Source organism: Panthera tigris, chromosome A1 (genome assembly GCF_018350195.1).
Source record: "Panthera tigris isolate Pti1 chromosome A1, P.tigris_Pti1_mat1.1, whole genome shotgun sequence".
In the NCBI taxonomy this organism is placed as follows: Eukaryota; Metazoa; Chordata; class Mammalia; order Carnivora; family Felidae; genus Panthera; species Panthera tigris.
In genome coordinates this window covers 193,802,108-193,826,850 of record NC_056660.1, presented here as the reverse complement: position 1 = coordinate 193,826,850, position 24,743 = coordinate 193,802,108, and the positions used below count along the sequence as shown (strand labels likewise).

Sequence of the window (24,743 nt, the reverse complement as noted above, 5' to 3'; positions counted from 1 at the left end):
TCCTGGGAAATTAATATACTCCCCATTCTCTCCAGCCTGTGCCTCTTTTTCTTTTTTGTGGAAAGGTGGGTATCATTCTAATAGATGTGTAGTAGAATCTTAGTGTGGTTTTAATTTGCATTTTCTTAATGGCTAATGATGTTGAGCCTGTTTTCATGTGCTTAGTTGTCATCCACTTGTCTTCTTTATTGAAATGTCTATTCAAATCCTTTTCCCAACTTAAAAAAAATTGGCTTGTTTACTTTTATTGTGCTTTGAAGGTTCTTTATATATTCTGGATAAAAGTCTACTGCCAGACATGTGTTTTGCAAATATTTCTCCTGTCTGCCCTCTTTTCATTCTCTTACCAGTGTCTTTTGTAGAGTAGATGTTTTGAATTTTGATGCAATCCAGTTTGTCAATTTTTTTCTTTTATAAATCATCTTTTTCATGTTGCATCTAAGAAATCTTTGCCTAGCTCAAGTTGCAAAGATTGTTTTCTATATTGTAGTTTATTATGTAAAATGTAATTCATCATTTATCTTTTAAAGAAATTAGAAGAAAATAGATATCTAAATTTCATTTTGACCTACCTATTTATCAGTTCTGGTGTTTGAAATTTCTATAAATCTAAAGTTTCATTCAGTCTTCATTTCCTCTGTTTTTAGCCTGAAAAACTTCCCTTACCACTTGTATGTACAGATGTACTAGTAATTCATTCTCCCAACATCTATTTATCTGAATAATGTGTTTTATTTTACCTTCAGTTTTGAAGGATATTTTCAGTGGATATAGATTTATACATTAACAATTTTATTTTTTTCAACTTTAAATACACTATTGCATTGGCTTATAGTGCTTCTGTTCTCTTTGAGGAGAAATCAGTCATCATAATATTTTTATCTTCTGTATTTAATAAGCCTTTTGTCTCTGGTTGCTTTTAAGACTTTTCTCTTTATCTTTCACTTGTAGGAATTTCTGATATAGGGTTTTCTTTATATTAATTGTACTTGGTGTGATTTTTATCACACAAAATATCACACAAAAATTTCTGTGATTTTTATCTCTGATTTGATCTTTTTCACAGTATTTGGAAAGTTTTCAGTCATTATTTCTTTAATTACATTTTCTTCATTTTTCTCTTTCATATCCCTATGAGTCTCTAATTACACACGTTAGGATGCTTAGGTCATTGAAACTCTGTTCACATTTTTCCAAATACTTTTCCCTCTCTTCTTAAAATTGGGTAATTTCTATTGATCTCCTTCCAAGTTTGTTAACCCCTTTGCCTGTAGTTTTCATTCTGCTATTAATTCCATTTAATGAATATTTCATATCTAACATTACATGTGTTATTGCTAGAATTACCACTTGGTTCTTTCTTATAACTTAAATTTCCCTTTTGCTAATTCCCTCTCTTTATTCATTATAACTATATTTTTTCATTTAACTTTTTGAACACATTCCTAATATGGCTGATAATTACATCTATGACCCTCTGGGGGTCTATTTCTATTGCTTGCCTTCTCCCTTGATTTTGGTTGTGTTTTTCTTTTCTTCTCACATACAGTAATATTGGATATTGTGGATGATGCATTGTAGATACTTTTAAAAAAATTTTTTTAATGTTTATTTATTTTTGACAGAGAGAGAGAGAGAAAGAGAGAGAGAGAGAGAGAGAGAGAAAGAGAGAGAGAGAGAATGAGCGGGTGAGGGGCAGAAAGAGAGGGAGACACAGAATCTGAAACAGGCTCCAGGCTCCGAGCTGTCAGCACAGAGCCTGACACAGGGCTCAAACTCACAGACCATGAGATCATGACTTGAGCCAAAGTTGGACGCTCAACCGACTGAGCCACCCAGGCGCGCCATTGTAGATACTTTATGTTTAAAAAACTTGTCCCTCTCTTAGGAAGCTACTGAGTCATCATGTTAAACTTGTGAAGGATTGATTTGATACCTCTTTAGAGTATGTATGTTTCTCATTTGCTCTTAATCCTTATGAGAATCCCTTAATTCTAAGACAGAATCTTTCCCCTGTGTTACAGCTTTTCTGGAGCATTAAGGGAAAGTCCAAGGCGTTTATCAAGCATTTCTAACTTGGTTAAACCCCCCAAAACTGTCTCCTCTGAACTGGGCAGTGGCTAAAATGTCATGTTAGGCCTGTTGCCTTCCACTGTTGATTTCAGCTGAACTCACTGAGCCTGTCTTCACTCTATTGGAGTGGGCCAAAGATTTGAGAAATGTTTACACTCAGGTTTTTGTGCTTCCCACTCTATAGGTTTCCTGTGTCTTTTTCATCAGTTTTGAGCAACTCTGGTAGCAATGAAATCTTCTGATGCTTTTAGCCAATAAGACTGCAGCTTTCTGGATGAATACAATGTAGTCTGCACCATGTGGACCAGAGATGTCCTCAGGAAAAAATAAACATGGATCTTAAGCCTGTGGCTTCCTGCTTTCATGGATAGAATATACTCCAGGAGAGTTGAGTGGTTGAGTTGGTTATTAGTCTCAACTCTAGATTTCTGCTCAGGTCATGATCTCATGGTTCATGAGTTCAAGCCCCATGTTGGGCTCTGTGCTGACAGCGTGGAGCCTGCTTGAGATTCTGTCTCTCCCTCTGTCTGCCTCTCTCTCTCTCTCTCTCTCTCTCAAAATAAATAAATAAACTTAAAAAAAAAAGAATACACTCCAGTTACTGCCTGCTTTTGATCACTCTAAGTGCCTTAAGATAGTTTTGTTTTTTAAAAAGTATCTCATTCACAACTTATTATTATTATTTGTAGCTGGGTTAGTTCAATACAATCTAATATATTATTGATGGAATTAGAACTTCTCTTTACTTGTGAATTGTTATGTTTTCCCTCATAATAGAATAACAAATAGCAGTTATTGTTACCACTGTTTTCCTGATGAGTAAAATAAGGCTAAGAGAGAATAATTGACTTTCTCAAACTTATCCAGCTTGCAAGTGGTACAGTCTGACTTTAAACCCTTTAGTTTTAGTTGCAAATCTGCAGCACTGCATATGATAGGAATTTAGGGTAAAGAAGGAAAAAAAAATCATATGACTTCAGCGGAAAACTCAGTGCATTGGTGGTAGGCACATTCTATGCTTGTTTGGTCCATACAACAGCCAAAGAAGGAAGTTATTGCAATGACCCAGGTATTTTACTCATGTCACTGTTGATAAAACATACGCACAGCTTGCAGACATGGTGTCTTCCTGACTTCGCTTACTAGGCTGTGTTAAATCATTGACCCTTCTGTCAAATGTAGGACTGCTTACTAGGCAAATGAGGTAACATTAGGTGACCCATAGATGGAATGGCATTGTATAGTCATCTAACAGAAAAATAAGTCCTGGAAGACAGTAAAAGACATTGAAGATTCTATAGCTAATGTACTAATCAGCATGGGCTGCCATAACAAAATACCATAGACCAACAGAAATTTATTATACAACAGAAATTTATTTTCTCACCTTTTGGAAGACTAGAAGTCCAAGATCAAGATTCTAGCCAATTGAGTTTCTGGTAAGATCTCTTCCTGGCTTGGCGATGATTGCCCTCTTGCTATGTCCTCATATGGCCTTTCCCTGATGCATGCATGTGGAGAGAAAGAATTCTGGCATCTCTCCTTCTTAAAAGAGAGATATCCATCCCATGACCAGGGCCTGACCCTCATGAACTCATCTAACCCTAATTTACTTTCAAAGATCCATCTCCAAATACCATCATATTGGTGGCTGGGGCTGCAGCATATGGATGTTGGGGAGAAAAATTCAGCTAAACACTAATTTCCGTGTAATATCTGAAATGACTAAGGCCACACAGTTAGAAGCAGATCTGAGAGCTTCTCAGACACTCTATATTGCTCAATGCTTTTTCACCAGAGGATAGTTCATTGACTGAGTTTGTCAAGGAGGACTCTTTTCCTTAACTGTTAGGTAATCAGGAGACTTGTGTAAGAATTGTCCTTGCTTATGAGCAGAACAAGCAATTACCTATCCATAATAATTTGGCATGTGCCAACTATTCTACAATATCCCTGACTTTGTCCCTGAAATGTCCATCATGAAAGGAATTCCACTGGATAAATACATGGCCTTTAATAGTGATGGCCTGGTTAGAGGTAAGTCATTTAGCATTTTAGTGTAAATTAGTGGATATAATCTCTTTTGATATGAGAACTTCTATGGATTAACATTAATTGGAAAACCTTCCACTACATGTGTTCTCTTCGTTGTGTCATTAACTTGAATCTGTTTTCTTATCTGTCAATGGGAATAATGGTAGCATGACTCTCTTAGTTGCTATAAAGAGAAATTGTACCTAACCTTCATATTAGAGTATCAGACACATTGTAACTCACAATAAGAGATAGCTGCTAATAGTTAATCATGATGATCATGATGAGGATGAAAGAGAATAGTAGCTAAATTAGGGTGCACTGATGCTATTGGAAAGGCTCTCTGGGGCCTCTTGGGTACTCACGGACCAGTATAAATACATTGAGAATATGTGATCTGTAAGGGGAAAAGAGGGCCATATACAAAGAAAAGACAGAGGCATAAAAAACAGATTAGAAAGACAACCAGAATGGAAGAAAATATTTGCTAATCATATATCTGATAAAAGGTTAACACCTAGAAAATATAAAGAACTTCTACAACGTAACAACAGAAACAAAATAACCCAATTAAAAATGGGCAACAAATTTGAATGGATATTTCTCCAAAGAAGATGTGTGAATGCCCAATAAGTACAGAAAAAGATGTTCAACATCACTCATCATTAGAGAATAAAAATAAGAACCATAATGAGATAGCACTTCACATCCATGAAGATGGCTATTATAAAAACAAAACAAAACAAAACAAAACAACAACAACAACAACAAAAGACCCAGAAATGAACAGGTGTTGGAGAGGATGTGGAACACTTGTGCATTGCTGGTAATGGTTCAGCTACTGTGGCAAGCAAATCAGTTCCTCAAAAAGGTAAACATAGAATTATCACATGATCCAGCAATTTCACTCCTAGGTATATTCCCAAAATAATTAAAATTAGGGACTTAAATAGACACTTACAGACCCATGTTCATAGTAGCTTGATTCACAATAGCCAAAAGAGAGAAACAACCCAAATCTCTATCAACAGATCGATCAGTAAATAAAATGTACACGTATTGTACATACATACAATAGAGGATCATTTGGCCAGAAAAAAGAATGAAATTCAGATACATGCTACGACATGGGATTTATTTTTCCCAACCTCATGAATTTTGAAACATTATGCTAAGTGAAATAGGCCAGATACAAAAGACAGATATTGTGATTCCACAGATATGAGGTACCTAGAATAGGCAAATTCATAGACACAGAAATAAGAAGTTACCAGGGCTTGGGGGAGAGAAGAATGAGGAATTATTGTTTAATGGGTACAGAGTTTCTGTTTGGGATCATGAAGAAGTTTGGAAATAGATAATGGTAAGGCACTGGATTATGCACTTAAAGACAGTTAAGATGTTGTGCTCCTGGGAGGCTCAGTCCGTTAAGTGTCTGACTCTGTATTTCAGCTCAGGTCATGATCTCACTGTTTGTGGGACTGAGCCCCACATTAGGTTCTGTGCTAACAGCGTGGAGCCTGCTTGGGATTCTCTCTCTCCCCACCCCCTTCTCTGCTTCTCCCGCACTCACTTTTTATGTCTCTGTCTGAATATAAATAAATAAACTTAAAGTTAAAATGCTAAATTTTATGGTATATACATTTACCACAATAAAAAAATTTAAACATAGATTGGAAATATTAGAAATTAGAGTTGAATTTTATCTGCATGATTTTGCCCAGAACAGTGTAGAATTATACATAAATTTGCATTCCCATTTACAAGGTGAAATTATGAGTCCCAAGATAGTGGCAGAGCATATTATGGTAACCTAGAGAGAAGGGTGAGGCCAGTACCCAAATTCCATGTTATTGGTATATGTATTGAACTTAGTTTCTAAGAGGTTAGTGTTATTAATAACCCATTTTAGCGGATATTTTTTTTGAGCTCCTACTCTGTGTCAAGCTCTATTCTGGGTGTTTCTGTGGACTGTCTGTAGATATCTAAAGCACAATTCCTAATCTCAAGGATTTCTGGTTGGGAACAATAGTTTAAGTACACATAAAATTGCTTTTGAGAAGTACAAGATTAAAAGTGTAAGAGCTGGGTTGGGTAATTTAAAACTATCAAGATGAGATTCAGCAAGGGCTAGTGATGTCTGGGAAGGCTCTGACCCTGAGTGGGGTCTTGATTTGGGCTAACATGTTGATAAGCCTGAAAAGTGCCAGATCTCCTGCATTATTGATGGATATCCTCATGAATGCTGAGCTGTTCAGGGGCCTGTGGTTCCAGAAAGAGGCTAAAGGATTTATCCAAGCTCCCCATGAAAACTGTATTAACTGGATTACCTGCTAACATGGATTGAAGCTTCGAGTGGGATTAATCCCAATCGCAGTGAATTAGTTTCTCTTTTTTATCCCTTTCCTTCTTTTCTCTGTAACTTGACTCTTTGGCAGAGCCAAGTGGGACAGTGGGTACGATACTCAATTTGAGTTTCTTGGACTTAAAGGAATCTGGGGAAGGAGCTTAGTAAGTGACCTTTCCCTGGTTTTTACACCCTACTGGATTCAATTCAGTAGTGAGTAAGACTTATTTCTCAACCTCTATCCCTCAACCTTGTAGGCTCAACTACTGTTTTAGTGTTCCTGAACATTCGGGGTAGGGTTGGAGGCCTACTCCAGATAGTTCCAATGTGGAGGCTATAGAATTGCTGTTCACTCATAAACAACTCAAGGTTGTTCAGTCAATGAGATCTATTTCTAGAGAGCTTTCCAAGTCCTTGGTCATACTGTCATGGCATCATTGATGAAGAATCGTCAGCAGAACCTTCGCATCTTCTTCTCTTGCCTTTTTCTCTTCCTTGGCCCCCTCTTGTTCATGTCCCTTCCATATCAATTGTGTATTGCTGAAAGATTAAGTTCTGGGTATACAAAAAGAAATAAAAAGCTCATAGCTTATCCTTAATAAATGTTTTCTAAACTGAACTGAATGTATAAGCATAGTCTCTTGCTGTTGAGAGCCTCTGCCTGGCATGTAAGTCTGGCCATAAAATGACCCCACTCACTCTTCCATATGCACCTGATCCCATAGTATCCTCTAATCCAAACATGTCTATCTTGTCTTTTATACAGAGTGTGAGCATTTTACACTCTACAGCTTGACATGCTGATATCTCTGTATGAAATCCCTCTTTCTGTTCCCTATTTTGGCCCTTCAAATCCCATCGCCTTTCTAGATAGTTTTTCAGGCATTACTTGGCCTCCCCTAGTTTTCCGTATCCTCTGCCTCCATCTCATTCTCTGTAATAATTAGTGTGCACACAGCAGACTTTATCACCCACTCCTGGCCAATGCTACTAGGGTGTGTTTCCATGTGTGTCTGTCTCTGTTTCAGTATCATTGTGAAACTTTATTGGCTTTTCTGCACATCACCATGCACTGAATGATTACATTTGTAGCTTGTCAGGTCTTTATTGGGCATCCAATCCGAGTATTGCCTGAAGTGGTTCTAAGAAGCTCTTTCTATAATTCCTCCAAATTTTTAGTTGGCATAGATACTCGTCTCAGCTCTGGCTCAGTCTGTGGCTGGAATTAAGGCTCAGTTTGTGCCTGGGGGTTATGAGTCAATCTTTGACTGAGGTCTGAAGACAATTTATGCTGGAGTTAAATCATCACAGTAAATACATAACAAAAATTGTAATTAATCAACTTTTTCTCTGTTTATCTTGCATGAATATTTCATTAATTGCCATATCCCCATTGCCCAGAAGACAGCCTGGAACACAATAGGCACTTAAATAGTTGTTGAATAAGAATTAATGAATGGTCTCACTCTATGGCCGATGAGGGCTCATAATTGGTTGGGGTTAAGGCTAATTCTGTGTCCAGGGTTAGATGGAAATCTGTGGCTAATTTCAGGGATAAGTCTGGTCATTTGTGGCTGAGATCAGGTTTTAGTCTGTTAGTGGGAGCAAGGCATAGCTTGTGGTCACACTCACAGGCTGAGTGGGAGACTAGGGTTGGGAGGCAGTGCCCCATCAAGGGACAGAGTAGTCAGACTGGCTCAAATGGGATCCAATTCTTGATCTCAGGCTCCTTGTCATTGAGTGCTGAATCTCAGCATTAGCTGTCCATTGGTAATGGGAAGTTTAACATTGGACAAATCTGCCAGAACATACTATGTGATTGCAACCTAGGGCAGCAGATGGACTGTAGAACATTTATACCACCTTCTGCATGGACTTCAAAGATAGTTTTCAGCTCATTTTTAGGTAAGGAGATTTCCAACTTCATCAGCTACCGAAGGCTTTACTTCACAGTTTGGAAATGAAGAGCCTAATTTCAAGACCTAGAATACGGATTGTCCTACAGTGATGGTTGGGTAGGGAAGGAGTTGATGAATTATGATTTTAAATTGTTCAGTGGTCCTATGCGCTCACTTGCTCTCTGTTCTATTTAAACGTCAGTCCCTGGCACCTCTATTGGGGTGTCTTTCTGACTGCTCCTGTGTTGGTCTTGAGTTCCTCTGGCTGGCTGTCTCACTGCCCATCTCTAGTTTTCTTTTGTCCTCTCTTGGTTTTTAGCAGTCACCTTGCTGGGTTCTTGCTGAGGCAGCACTGCTCCCAAATGATTAATAACTTGGAAAATGGCTCTGAGTCTGGTGATGGATTAATCCCAGTGGAGAAGGAATAGCTGGGAGGCCAGATGCCCTGGAAAGGAAATGACCACTGGAAGCCTTTCACCCAGGTCTGGGCAAATTTTCTCTCCAACAAGGCCATTGCTTGGATATACAGAAACTTCTCTCTCACTGCTGTAGCATCTACAGCATCTCAGCTTCCAGGTCCTGTTACTGTTTTATGATCAAAACTTACCCGTTTAGGGTCCTATACTTTGATCTCCCCTTTGAGCCAAAATACCCAGGTTTTGATCTTGGATTTTTTTATAAATCACCTGCTATACTTTGTAAAAGCCATTTAATCTCTCTAGACCTCAGTTTCCTCATTTGTGGAATGGAAATGATAGTCTGCCTAAGGATAAAAAGAGGTGATACATTTGTCAGCGATTCATAAATTGAAAAGTTCCATGCAAAGGTAAGAATCAGTTTTATGGATCTTCCTGTATAATTTTTTTTTTCATCATAGAAGAGAGATTTTAATGTGATAATTTGGAGTCATGAAGAAATATGGGTATTACGGCACCAAGAGAGGGCAGGGAGATATATACCTATATTTGGCTGGGAAAATGGGTACTTCTCAGTTATTTTTATCAGAAACTGATTTTTTGCCTACATGTGTAGATATTCCTTCTTTTGGTTGAACACAAACAGATTTATTCATTACGTCTATATGCATGCAAACACAATGCAAACTCATACATATTGGAGGGAATAATTTGAGGATAGAATATTTGATCTTTCAGACAAGATAGGGTGCGTTCAGGGTGGTATGATGTTTCCATGAGAGTACATGATTCTTAATGAGACACTTTTTTTTGGTGAGAAATTACTACAAGGAAATACAGACATGTTTGATTCTGCTCTGTCTTTATTCTCTTTGAATCTATTATGAGCAAAATGTTTTGTCCATGCTTATTGATCAGCCATCTTGGATGAGGGGTCCATGCCACACAGAAAGCCTTTCATGCTTGTGACCCATCATCTTGGATGAAGAATCTTTCTCAGAAACTTCATTCAGCTGATACTTTTGGACCACCTACAGTATTGCCATTGGGGATTAGCTACAGCAAGATAGACATACTCTCTGCCTTTATTAAGCTTACCTTTGCCATTCTGACTATTTGCCAGGTGCTTTTCTAATCACTGTAAATGTAATGGTGAACAAGAGAGACAAGGTTCCTGTTCTCCTAGAGACAGACAATCCACAAATAAAAGTATATTAGGTAGGTTTCATAAAGAGAATCAAACATGATGATGAAGAGGGCAACTATCAATGTTATGGTCAAGAAAGACCACCTCTAACATTAAAACAAACAGACAAAAAAAGGGGCACCTGGGTGGCTCAGTTGGTTAAGCATCTGGCTTCAGCTCAGGTCATGATCTCACGGTTCATGAGTTCAAGCCCTGCATTGGGTTCTGTGCTGACAGCTCAGAGCCTGAAGCCTGCTTTGGATTCTGTGTCTCCCTCTCTCTCTGCCCCTACCCCACTTGTGCTCTTTCTTTCTCAAAAATAAACAAACATTAAAAAAAAAGAAAGACCACCTTTAAGCATGGGACATTTAAGCCCAAACTTGCATGACAGGAAGGAGCAAGTCATGCAAAGATTTAGGACAATGAAAAAACAGAACGAGGGCAGTGTAGTTGGTGCCTTAAGGCCAAGTGACTGTGTAGGACAGGATGAAATTGATTAAGGTTAAAACCGTCTAGAACATTGAAGGCTGTCAATTCTAAGTGCGTCAGGAACCTACTCATTTTAAGCAGCAAAGTAATACGGTTTCATACATATTTTTAAAGGATCAGATGCTTATTCTGGCTATTTGTGCACAATGGATTATTAGGATTGAAATGATAGCAAACCCAGGGAAGTATTTCAGTGATCCAGACAAAAGATGAGAGAGGTTGCACTGGGGAATTAGTTGTGGAGGTAGAGAGAAGAATAATTAAAGGCATATGTCACCTTTAGTGGAAAATTAAAATACAATGACAGCAATTCCCTTTTCCCCCTTAAGGGGAAAGGGGGTTAAGGGAATTGCTGTCATTGTATTTTAATATGTTTTCTCATCCAACTCTATAGACTGTAAGCTTCTTGAGGGCAGAAACTTTCTTTAAATATCCCTTGGTCTTAACACAATATTGGTGTGAGTATATATGGAATGGATGAGTGAACGCACACATGCATGTATACAAGAATGTAAGTAGCGACAAATTATCTTAAAGGTTTTCCTTTTCCTACTTAAAATTTAGAAGTCCTGTGTTTGTATTTGATATGTATTTTTTGTCTGTTTTTCCTCTTTATAGCTGAATTTTAATAATACCAGAGCAACATGATGATATTTGTATTAAAGCCAACTAACCCATGACTGTTCAGGAGTGATTTAAAAGCCTCAAACAGTGGCAGTTTTATTTCACCAAGGTAGATTCTGTGAACTTCATTTTCCATTTGCTTTTTATCCTATTGAGGCCTGATCCTCCCAGAAGCCTAGCTTCTGGGCAGAGGCCAGTTGTAATTGACTCAAATTGATTGCTCATTGAGAAATGAGGGCTAAGTCATCGAGACTGGAAATTCGAGCTGCAAGTTCCATCAAGTCAGACTTTCTGCAAAGACTCCTCAGCCTGGGGATCGAGACTCATCCAACAGGGACTGGTATGGAAGAAGATTTAAATTGGAGCTGCTTTTCCATAGCCTTTGGAAAGCTGCTGATTCATCTTCTAAACTGGGCCAGATCAAAAGCAAAGCTGAAGCAACTTTCTCAGGCATTTGCCCTAGGAGAGGAATGAGTCTAGCCTTCCACATAGAAATAAAGTGGTTTGTAGGTTGTATCATCTCACTAGGAGTAAAAAGATCCTATTGACTGCCTGTGGCCATGCCAGGAACCTTGAAATGCCCATTTCTTCCTTGATTTAAAGCATCAAAGATCCCCTTGGAGATGCTAATGTTATGATGAAGCTAGGTTAAATGATCTACTGTCTGTGTCAATGCTGATATTCTAGGATATTACAATTCTTAATCTCTGAATAGGAGTCCTTGGAATTGTAGACCTTTCTCCAAGTTAGTCAGGTACAGGCTAATAAATCCATTCTGCATTCTGTGAATGCCAACCATGGTTCTTCCGCAGCCATGGTCCTGAAAAAACGATTCCAGCCAGAGGAAGAAACCTGGTTTTCCTGAGATAAGGAGCTGATAGCACATTGGAGATTAGCTACCTTTATTCTTTATGTGTCCATTCATCCCAGCATTCATTCACAAAGTGTCTGTCAAACATGTCACCTGTTTGTATGGAAAAATCCAGGCCTAGAGAAAGCAAAGAGACTTGCCTGAAGTTAGCCATTTGGTGGCAGATCTTAATTCTGGTTTCCTTTCTCAATTCTTACACTAGCAAAAAATGCCCCTTTGTTTAATGCATGGTTTCATCATGATGTAACCATTTTCCTAATCACAGAACAAGGACATACCAGCACTACTTTAATGAAAAAAAAAAAAACAAAAAAACCCCAAAACCCAAAAAGCCATTTTATAGGTCCCCATCATTGGGTTCGTAGAAGCTTGGAGAGTTAACAGGAAATCACCTTTGTTTATGTCTGGTGGGTTTAGGAACATCAGAGTAAAAAGCAGTTGAGGCCCATGAATCTGGAGGTAGCTAATTCAAATTGGATACGTTCCACGGACCTGTGAAGAAAGAGTTTTCTAAGGCAGTCAACATCATATACTTAATTTCAGGACTCTCCCTCTTCTAAAGATTTTTAGAGCAATTTCACACTAAATGAGAAGACTAGCCCGAATTAGGAAACACAGAGACTTGCAATTTTCTATTACCTACTAAAACCAGTCTAAATAAGTGGATATCCTTAGTTAAACTCATTGAAGTAACAGATGGGAATGTTATGGAGTTAACGTATAATTAAAAGTATAAGGGCAGTGCACCTAATTTGTGTGAGAATGTGTGAAAAATAATTTTCTTTAAGGTTTTTTAAACATTTCCTCTGAATATGTCCTAATACTGTTTTGTTTAATAAACTTTGCTTGTATACAGGAGGCATTTTAGCTTATGACTTCAGCTGAATTAGAGTCAGAATGATCTTGTTCCAACAATTACCAGCTATTTAGCCCTAGGAAATTTTACCAATATTGTGGAGCCTCCATTTTTTCAATAGTAAAATTGGCGTAATAATACCAGCTGTAGTATTTTAAGTATTTTACTGACTTTATAGGATTGTTGCGAGATTTTAATTAGGCAATACGTGTGAAGTGTTTAGTGCACTGCCTCTCACATAGGTGTGAAACAGTGCTCAGTGAATACTAATATTGTATTTATTAATACTAATATCAGACATTTTAGATATTGGCTTCCCACTTTCAAACTATCACAAGTTTCCCATTAGTGGATGATGACAAGAGCTAAGTAAGCAGAGGTTACCATCACAGTAAATATTGATAATGGTGAGCCTTGTTAGAAAAGTAACATACAAATATTATACAACACCCTCTATCCCTAGCAAGTTCTGGAGCAGTACTCAATAATTAAACACAAATATTTCTTAGCAGGTACAAATCTGACTCTTTAAGTCAGAGAGTGGATTTTCGTTCCTGGCAAAGCTTCGATGAATTTTGAATTATTTAAGACCACCTACTTGAAAGGACATGAGTCCCTCATTGACATCCTAGGCCATTACTTTGATATATGGTTCCTTCCAAAGCTCTGTCTCAGTGTAACCTGTGTCCTAGCCAGGCTGCTGGCTAGTCACACTCTCGCTCTATTGACTTGCCAAGGGGAATTATTTATTTGGCACCAATTATATGCTCTCTACTGTATGGCAGTTGGTGGTAGTAATAGCTTGGGTTTGTTTGGGACCTTTCCTCCAAGGAGTTGAGAGGACATTCAGATGCACAAGGAAGGATGAGCTTCCATGTTGCCCCTCGTTACTTACAGCTCTTGGCCTCCTGCAGACCACCTGGGGTTGATGATCATGTTGAGATGTACATTGAAGAAAATGACAGTGGGAATGCAGATGAAGAACAGAGGAAGAGAAAGGAAGGAGAACACTGAGAAGAGGAGCAGCGAAGAGAGAAACAGTAAAAGAACTCTAATTTCATTGCTACACGGAGGCAGAATATGTTTTTGATTGATGGTACAGGCAACCTGCAGAGGAAGAGAGACCTCGATAGTATGTTACCCTTATTTCCATTGGGAGCCAAATCCTCATCCTGGCATTCAAGTTTCATCCAACCTATGTAACTCTCTTTTGTCGTCCATCTTGACTGAGTTGGACTACCAACTCCAGGGCCTAGAGTTCCCCATTTTACAAGGAAAACCTGAATTAAGATGAACTCCAGAATAACTCATCATAATCTCTAATGATAAAGTTTCAGAACTGGAAAGGATGAGAGTGGATGGCACCTGTCTTGTCATGTCCCCAAACCGTAATCCCTACTCAAACATGTGAGATGTTGGTTCTCAAACACCTGCGGCTATGGAAGTCTCCACACTTGTTGAGAAGCTCTGGCTGTAAGAAAGGTCTTTTTTACTTTGACTTGAAATCTGTTTGTTTTCCTCTAATGCCTAGTGTTATGGAAGGCTTACTAGCCATTGTTCTGTTGTTTTACGTTCATAATTTCCAAGCCTCTGAATAATTTTGAACGATATCAAGTGATATGCAAAGCCAAGTCTATCTAATATTATAAGTATTCTCTTGCCACTTTTTATTTATGTTTTTTAAATTTTTTTAACATTTATTTATTTTTTTTGAGAAAGAGAGACAGAGTACAAGCAGGGGAGAGGCAAGAGAGAGAGAGAGAGACACAGAATCTGAAGCAGGCTCCAGGCTCTGAGTTGTCAGCACAGGGCCCGACATGGGGCTCGAACCCACAAACCGTGAGAACATGACCTGAGCCGAAGTTAATGGATTGAGCCACCCAGGTGCCCCTCTCTTGCCACTTTTTAGCTAATGGCATTCCCTTCCTTATTAGCTATCAAAACCCCACTTGCTTTTGAGGTTACCGTAAATTTTGATTCTTCTATGAAACCTTCTTTTGACTATCCCATTTTATGGTGTTCAACTTTCTATTACGAGGTGCCACAGAAATTTAGTTCTATAAATTCTTATGGCAGTTACTCCATAAGACCATGCATCATGAAATCTCTTCTGCAGTGAACTTAAACTTTATTTAAATATTGTTTGATTATTTAGACTCATGAATACCAGAAACAGAAGAGACATAAGGGATAATAAAAATGACAATAGTTAGTATTTGCGAGTATTTTCTATGAATGATTAAGTGACTTACTTGCATTAATTCATTCAGTCCAAACAAAGCCTTGTGAAGTATGCACATATATTATTTTCATTTTACAAATGGAAACATAAATAGAAAGAAATTAGTTAAATTTCTCATTGTTAACAGCTATAGGTTCAGTTAGTTAAATTGAAATGGATTTGAAATGAAAAGTTATTTTTTTCTTAAATTTGCCAGCAAAGCCTGATCTGACACGTACTGATTTTGTGGCAAAGCTTGATCTGACCTGACATTAGACCATAATTATTTATTTGACTTATTGTTAATATTCATATGTTTTGCTGCAGAAATATTTTTGTTTAATGTTTGAGTACTGCTCTAGACCTTGCTAGGGTTAGGGAGGTGTTATATTTGTATATTACTTTCCTAACCCTGTGCCCTCCAGCCGTGCATATCTGTATTTAGAAATACATCTGCCCCTAAAGGCATTTTTTTTTCTGGTGCAAATAGGTGGTTTATTATTATTATTATTATTATTATTATTATTATTATTAAAGCATAGCTTTTTATTAAAGCCCACCCGTGGGCAGAGAGAGCTGCACTGGGATTGTGAGGAACGATTGATTATGTAGTTTTAAGTTGGGGAGGAAGGTGGGTTGAGATAAAGGAAGTTTCCAAAAAGGATTTTCATATGTTAAAGAAGACTTACAGGATCCTGGAGTCAAGCTAATGTTGCTTTTTGGCCCTAAAGGCTTTTGCAGAAAGAATTTAGATCTGTAGTTCATGGTAAAAGAGCCATGTTTCAAATCAGACTATTAGATACCAGAGTCTGAATTCATAACAACTACACTAATTTTTCTAACACTTCATGCAAAATATAAAAAAGCGCAAAAGTCAAGGAAGAGCAGTGATTAATATTAATACATGTTCTTTATATTTTAGCAGCCTTTCAAACAGGATAACTTTTCTGTGTCCGTGCCTTGTCTCCCACCTGAACTCTTAGCTCTCTGGGGACAGAGACAACACCTGAGATGTAGGCATTTCCTTCTGGGACCCGTCATGGCATAGTGGTTAAGGGAACCCAAGCTTTGTGGTCACAGGGACCTGTGGTTGGATTACAGCTTCATCACTTACTGGCCGCTATGGCTGGGGCCATGTGCATAACTAGAAAACATGGTGAAGACACATTATAGGAAATGACACATTGAGCGAATGAGGGGTATAACATGTGGACAGAGCCCAGAGTAAACAAATGGAGATTTTTCTTCTTAATTAATTTTTGATCACCGAGTGACCCTAACAGGGTTCGGTATTCCCTTCCCTCGTACTCTCATGGCATTAGTGGAAACAACCTGTGGGCCTCGCCTTTCACTGCCGTGGGCCCTTCTGAGGCCTCTGTTTTTTTTTTTGCCAGTGAGCTGCTCACGATCCTAATTCATTGAGGCAAATGGAGTGAAAATGATGAATCTTCCATTCCAAAAAGCCTGAAGTTTGGAGCTCAACTTGAGAAATGTCATTTTGGAGCTGTACAGATAGAGGATATCTTCACAGAAAAATCATTCATAGTTATTTCACAGAGAAGGAATATTCAACCATTGATGAACTCATGACTATCCAATTATTTTCAAAACAGAACTGACGTTGATGTGAGAGAATCCTTCCCTGTCCTTTTAGGTAGGCCATCTCAAGATTGATTTACATCAGCTAGACTAAAGTGCCTTTTGTTTTCCATTAGATAGAACATACTAGATATAAACCAAGGGTTTGGGTTGACCAGAATGATGAACAACAGTTGGAAGACTGCCTAGATCAGAATCACCATGGAAGCTTTTTAAATATTAGTTCTTGGCCCACCCCTAGAGATTTTGGATTCAGTAGCTCTGCTAGGATCCAGGCATTTATAATCTATATTCCCAAGTGGTCTTGAAATGTAACTAGGTTCTAAACAACTTCCCTAGGCAAAATATTCGTCTAGGAATGAAAGCTCAGTTATTATTTAACTTACCTATTTGTTATTGGGCCTTTTTCAAGTCCTGCCAGCTTTGGTTCTCAGGTTTCTCACTGGTCACATGGGAAATTAGCCTGTCTCTAAGTTTTTTCTAGTGTTGGTGGGTTATGATTGCATTTCTGAAAGCATGGCAATTGCAATTTTTGGCTCTAGAATTCTAAGAAAGATAGCTTTTGTTATTGCTGTTGTTGCTTGCCAAGATAGGCATTGTACGTTAACACAAGACCTAACCAAATGTGGGTAATTGATCGCAACAATGAGAACAGCAGTGGAGAGAACCTTGTTTTATTTTGTTTGTTTGTTTTTATTTTTTTTAATGTTTATTCTTGAGAGAGAGAGAGAGAGAGCACGAGCAGAGGAGGAACAGAGGAGGGGGGAGAGAGATAGAGAGAGAGAGAGAGAGAGAGAGAGGGAGAGAATCTGAAGCAGGCTCCAGGCTCTGAGCTGTCAGCACAGAGCCCAATATGGGGCTCAAACTCATGAACTGTGAGATCATGACCTGAGCTGAAGTCAGATGCTTAACTAACTAAGCCACCCAGGTGCCTCTTGGTTGTTCGTTTTGTTGCTGTTTTTTTTATTTATTTATTTATTATTTTTTTTATTTTTGAGACAGAGAGGGACAGAGCATGAACGGGGGAGGGTCAGAGAGAGGGAGACACAGAATCTGAAACAGGCTCCAGGCTCTGAGCTGTCAGCACAGAGCCCGACGTGGGGCTCGAACCCATGGACCGTGAGATCATGACCTGAGCCGAAGTCGGCCGCTCAACCGACTGAGCTGCCCAGGTGCCCCTTGTTGCTGTTTTTTTAAGTGTGGTAAAAAGCACATGATATCTACTCTCTTAAATTTTAGAGTGAACATTAAGGTATTGTTAGCTACAAATACAATGTTGTACAGATCTTTGTAACTTTGCATCTTGCATAACTGAAACTTTATATGCACTGAACATCATCTCCCCGTTTCTCCTTCCTCCCAGCCACTGGCAGTCACCATTCTACTTTCTGCCTCAGTGAGTTTGACTTCTTTATATACCTCATAAAGTGGAATCATGTGGTATTTGTCCTTCTGGAGACTGGCTTATTTCACTTAGCATAATGTCCTCGAAGTTCATCTGTGCTGCAGTGTATGACAAGATTTCTTTCCTTTATGGCTGAATACTATTTCGTTACATGTATTTACCACATTTTCTTCATCCACTCATTTCTTGATGGACATTTGAGTTGTTTCTAGTTCTTGGCTATTGTTATGAACATGAGAGTGCAAATAACTCAAGACCCGTGTTCAGTTCTTTTGGATAAATACCCAGAGTTGGGATTGTTGGATCTTATGGTAGATCTATTTTTAATTTTCTGAAGAATCTCCATACTGTTTTTAATAGTAGCCGTACCATTTTATATTCCTACCAATCATGCACAAGGATTTCCTTTTCTCCCCATCCTTAAAAAATACTCGTTACTTTTGTTTTTCTGTTAATGGCTATTATAACATGTATGAAGTGATATCTTATTATGGTTTTGCCTTGCATTTCCCTGATGATTAGTGTTGACCTTCTTCATATACCTATGGCCTTTGGGAAATGGCCTTTGCCCATTTTTAAATTGGGTTATTTGTTTTTTCACTATTGAGTTGTAGGTGTTCCTTATATATTTTGAATATTAACCACTTACTAGAGATAAGATTTGCAAACATTTTCTCCCATTCCATGGATTGCCTTTGAGGGAGCCCTGGTTTTGAAGCAAGAAGACCTACTTTTTTCTTCCTTCTTTCTCTAAAACCTTGTGATTAGTAGTCAAACCATTAATGTTTGTTGGCTCAGTCTTCACATCTGCAAAAAGGAATAATAACACCATTCTGAGCTGATTATCCTGTGAGTACCACATGGTTTGATATGTATTAAAATGCTCTGCACCATTCACTCAAATTATTGGCATTTAAATACCATTATCATAGGGGCACTTGGGTGGCTCAGTCAGTTGAACATCTGACTCTTGGTTTCAGCTCAGGTCATGATCTCACGGTTGGTGAGTTCAAGCCCTGTATTGGGCTCTGCGGTGACAGAGTGGAGCCTGCTTGGAATTCTCTCTCTCCCTCTCTCACTGCCCTCCCCCCCCACCCCCAAATAAATAAACCAAACTTAAAAAAAAGAATCCTTGATCACATCCCAACTCACGTGTCACGGGTTTATAGAGAGCCAGTTTATTTTAGATTTCTCCATAACAAGAGTTACAGAGGTCTTTTCATACACTGTTAGACGATGGAGAATGTGCTTGTTTGTGACTTTTGTATCGCCGTATCATCCACCTCTTCAATTACTCATCTATGCATCCAACTGCCCAGTTAAGAAGTAATAGTAACTTACACGAACATGGTGCTTTACAGTTTACGAAACGCCTTAGTATGCGTTATCATAGCTGTCTTGAGAGACGTTGATTTTTCCCTACTGTATGGCTCTTTACTGAAGGTGGCCCATGTAGCAAAATTTTGGCTGTATCTTTGCTAAAGGGAAGGAGAGATGGCTGTCTAAAGTCATTGTTTATCTCTCTAACACGTTTATCATATAACTCGTATCCTCATGTTAATATCATCCAGGTAGTTAGAGGAAATGGTTAATTATTTAAGAGGTACCCGAGGCCCAGAGAAAGTCCATGTCTTGATTAAAATTACATAGAAATTTCATTGCAAGGCTGGACCTCACGTGTGACTTTCCTGAGTCAGTCCCTTTCCAGACTCTGAACCCCTCTCCTCCTGACGAACCCCAGTGTCGCCCTTCACATAGGCATCCTTGTTTGCTTCATGCCAGAGAGCTACCAACGTTGGCTCCTTGCCGTCTCCTCCCCTGCAGTGCCTCAGATGAAAAAAACCATGTCACTCTTCTCCACGTCCTAACCCCATTCTGTCACTCCTGCCTGCATGCCGGTGAAATATGCTTTTGGCTGGGGGAAGAAAATTTGCAAGCCGCCAACCCAGAGATGGCCCTGTCGGGAGCTGGAGTGATGCATTTGACCAGGTTCCAGGGAGAGAAATTGTTCTCTGGGGAGAGCTATTGCCTCAGTGGTCTCTGTACTGAGAAAGGTCACCTTGTTTTCTGTGGCAGTTTCCTTAAATCCATTTTATAATGGATTATATATACCCACACTTTATTTGTATATACTCACAGGTACAAGCATCAGTGTAGTAAACATACAAGGACCATGATGTAATGAAGAGACAGTCACGTTCATGAGTGCAGCCTTACTATTTTACAGATAGGTAAACTGAGGCCTAATAAGTCTGAAGGAACTTGCCCAGTAGAATAGTCATACATATGATCCAGTGGCAGAGCCAGTTCAGACCTCAGGGAAACCTTGCCTGATTCTGCATAGAAAAAGTACAAGTCAAACATTTTCACGGCAGCTTGTATGTCTCCTCCACAGCACTTATAAAAATTGAAACTCCGTAATCATATATTCACATTTTGCTTATCATCTTTCCCTTCCACTGGATGAGGAGCTCCTTGAGGGGATGAACTGTGTTGGTCTTGTTTACTGTACTATCCTTTGCGTTTAACATGATGCCTAGCACACAGAGAGCTCTTAATAAATGTATGTTGGCTGAATGAAGAAATAGATGAATATATTAATGATAAATTAATAAACAAGCTAGAAATAGAGCCTGAGTTTTAATATTTTGGAGTAATAGTCCTCCCTTGGAGCAGGCTGTCCCTCCATATTTTATATCTTGTAAGATATTTTAAATTTAATGGTGGCACAAATGCATTTTTCATTCATTTTGTGTGCAAAGGCAAAAGGTCCCTTGCTTTTAGGCTGACAAATACAAAGTGATTTAAAATTATACAGTATATTCAGGACTGGAACAAGACCAAGCTGGTCCAAAGCTGGTGACAGGGTCTGACAGCACAGCTGACTGACCCAGGGAAGCTGGCAGGTCCCAAAGATTTTTTTTCCCTATACTTTATAAAATCCCCCATCCCCACCCCTGTTCTATCTGCTGTCTTTCACTCCTTACTGTCCTCTGTATCCCACTCCTCTCCCACCCAGTTAGACAGACCCTTGGCTGATTTTCACATAAAGGCCAGGAGGACTGATTGCCAGAGCTTGGCTATACTCTCTGCCACCGGGGGTTGCCTGGGTGTTGAACACCAGGTGTTAGAGCCAATGCTGGTCCAACTGATCGAATCAGAGGAATCTTTTTTAGGACCTACAGTCAAGTCTCTCTCTCCTTCCCTATCCCCAGGTGTTTATGGTCAAAGGCAGCCATATGGTCTGGTGACACTCTTCTGCTGTTTTGGTCACTCCTAGGTCACTAGAGTGGGAACAGGAAGATCATCCTGCTGCATTACTTAGTCCAGGTGGGCTTCCTGGAGTAGCAGGCCTTAGAGGTGTTTAGATAGTTTGTGAAGGACTGTCTGACTGTTGGCCAAATTTTGTCCTCTTGTTTGGATCGTGGGCCAATAAATTCCTCTGTCTGGTTTTGATTGTTGCCCTTCTAAATTATGTGGTAACACTAGTCCTTACATCAAAGTGTGTTGTCTTAGTTTAACATTGGGATTTGAAAATTGGTTAATATCAGGCTGATATAATATTCTATTTCTAACCCAAACCTGCTTCCAGTTAGAGAAGTAACAGACCAAGAAGGGAACTTGGGCTTCACCTTCCTTGATGCATAGGAAGAGCAAACTGAGGTCCAGAAGAGGAACATGACTTTTCCAAGTCCCCGTAGCAAGTTTCTCTCCTTATTCCAATTTGTGATTTTCAAAGCCAGTCAGGTAAGTAACAAATTATTAGTAACAGGTCGATAAGAATCACCTGGGAAGCTTGCTAATATATTTTCTTTTGCTAGATCTGTAGGGCCCAGGAATATACCTAGTGATTCTGTTGTAGATTATTTGAGGAGCACATCTGTGCTGGTGTGGATCTCTTTGTTGGTACAAATAGGTTAGAGTGACTTTCCCACAATTACTCAGCACATGAGGGCACCCCGATGAGGAAAGCAGGCACAGCCAGGCAGACAAATGGCTGTTGAAGTTGCTCTAGATGATTAAAGAAGAGACGGACAAGGAGAGGATGAAGAAGGTTGTAGTAGGTGCGGTGAAAGTGGAGGACGACGTGTCCGTGGTGCATCCTAAGCAGGGTTTTTAATAACAAGGCCAGAAACCAGTCAGGCTGCCTGAATTCGTTTGCCAGAGCTTCTATAACAAAATATCACAGAGCAAATGGCTTACATAGTAGACATTTATTTCTGATAGTTCTGGAGCCTGGAAGTCCCAGAAAGACCTTGTCTCCAAAGAGTTTCATTCTGAAGTACAGGGGGTTAGACCTTGTGAATTTTGAGGGGACATAATTCATCTCACGACACTGCTCTAGGCCCACAGGGTTGATAGGGGGCTGAGAGACCAGGCTCGGTAATGGGTAAATCCTAGTGGTGGCATTGGAGAGTCTCAGGAAGGTGGTCCTAGGGATGGGAGAACAATCTTGCCTGGTGAGTTTAAGGTTTTTGTACTCTTTATTTCCCCTTCTTAGAGTCATAGACACACTTTGAGTCCTCCGGTGTTTGCGTGAAGTGAGATCAAATTAAATGTAAGCCTTTTATCCAAGTTCAAAAAACTCAACTGCACATATTGAAGACATGGTTTAGCAACCGTGAATTAAAGATCATTGTTGTTATTCAACTTTCTCTGAGGCAGCCATGGAGAGAATATCAGGCGTATACTGAGAAATCTAGACTTGAGTCCTTGCTTTGACTTTTTAACTGAGATGCAGATAAACAGATTGCTGACAAAATAAAGCGATCAAAAAATTAAAACTGACCCTATAATAATAGACACTTGAATGTACCAACTATGTGCCAGGCACTGTTCTAAGTGCTTATGTATATTCACTAATCTCTACAGAAACCCTATGAGGTAAACACTGTTATTGTATTCATTGTCCAATGAGGGACTGGGTACAAAGTTACTTTCCTGGGATCATCCAGCTATTAAGTAGGACAGCTGTGAGTTGAACCCAGGCTGTCTGGCTTTAGAACTCTGTACTATGCTGTCTCCCAGTGAAGAGTTCAGAAAACTGAAGACTTTCTAGAACAGTCAATTTTCACATATGCTTTAGGTTAGTTACCATTTGGAAGCGTGTTTATTCTATGAGGCATCGGAGTAGATCTAGACCCAATCGCTGAGGAAATGTGGTATTAAGCAGTTTCAAACTCAATACTCTATAAAACTTTGAAATAATTCAACACAGGTCAGGCTACTCTGGCAGATATAATTGAATGTCTGTGCCTAATAGCCATTTTCCCTTTTTCTTTGCTTATAAAACTATCCTTTGTTTAGTAGCAGTGGGTCCAACTCCAAGGTATGGTCCATAACTGTTCAAGGCCAGTTTGTCAATCCTATACCCTTCTGCCAGTGATCGGTTTAGGAGTGGGTCTGCAATCCTTTTCTGACCTATGAGAGGCTCAGGAAGTCGTCTGGGGCCTGGGGAAGGTTTTCCACTTTGATTAAAAGGGAGAAGCACATGAGGAAGAAAGCCTCTGGTGTGTGCCACGTTTCTCTTTGCTTTGATAGTATCAGATGAAAAAAAGATCATTGAGCCAGTGAAGAAAGCCATCACTGATTTCCTGCAAGATGGAAAAGGCCTTGGACCTTGGTGACTCTACTGAGCCACTAACCAACCATCCTGCCACTTTCCTTCAGATTTCTTGTTAAGTGAGATGTTAAAATTTGTATTGCTTAAATATGCTGTTACTTGTGGCTCAAATCATCCTAATATAGCTGCCTTGGAAGATAATGAACTCAATGTCCTTGGAGATATGTAAGCAGAATCTGGAGGCCCATTTATCACGGATATTGTGGCAGGGCCTGAGACTTTAGATGGGGTTTTTACTAGAGGACAATTAAGGTCACTTATAGGCCTAATAGTCTATGATTGTCTTCCTGACCCTACCCAACCCTGGCACAAGTCACTCTGTGTGACTCCCCGAGTTTGTGTATTGATCCAGGCTGGCAGCCACAGTTGACATTCTCTATGAGTCACTTGTAGTGCCAGGCCCTTGTAAAAAGGCAGAGGCTGTGATGTCACAGCTCCTCCAATGACACAGCATCAGGGGACAGCCAGAAATAGACATGTAGAAGCCCTTGCCACTGGCGCTCTCTTGTACTCTGACACCGTCACATTTCTCTTAGCTCAGACACCAGGCTGCTGGAGAATTAGAGAACCAAAATAGACTGGATGTCCAGTCACCCTCCTAGTATTCCCCATATGCTCTGACAAAGTTTTGGAGACACCCAAGGTGAAACTCATCCAGCAGAACATTGGGAAAGTGGCAGAGATTTTGCTGGGCTTTGATTCCTAATCTTAGTGGGCCACTTGCACAAGAAAGTCCTGAGAAAATGTCTTGAGTCAGCTTTGTCTTCAATGCATTCCTGAGATCTGACTTTGGGAAGGGTTGGAGACTCTGGTCAGTTTCATCTCTGGCTTCTTGGTGCTGAGGCTGTTGGTCATCACTGCTGAATGTAGCAGCCAAACCCTGTAGAACTTTGCCAGCCATTGGATGGGATACAGGGAAACTGCAGATCTCTAGAACTCCTGCTTAGAAACAGTTTTTACATGATACCGATAATCATGGCAGCAGCTAATATTTGTTGGCATTTTATGGGGTCAGTGGATAGTACCTACCTTCTTCCCCTAAATCTGAACCAATTAAGAGATAGATGTAAGAATCAGAAAAAAATGGATATCAAAATGTCC

At 39.4% G+C, this 24,743-nt stretch overlaps 1 long non-coding RNA gene across 1 annotated transcript in view; it reads left to right on the top strand.

Annotated features, from left to right (window-relative positions):
• Positions 1-24,743, top strand: part of LOC122240790 — a 183,608-nt gene that overhangs the window by 22,758 nt on the left and 136,107 nt on the right. Inside the window, exon 2 of the long non-coding RNA XR_006220517.1 lies at positions 21,612-21,766. This is a non-coding gene — a long non-coding RNA (uncharacterized LOC122240790). The remainder of the gene's footprint in view (positions 1-21,611; positions 21,767-24,743) is intronic.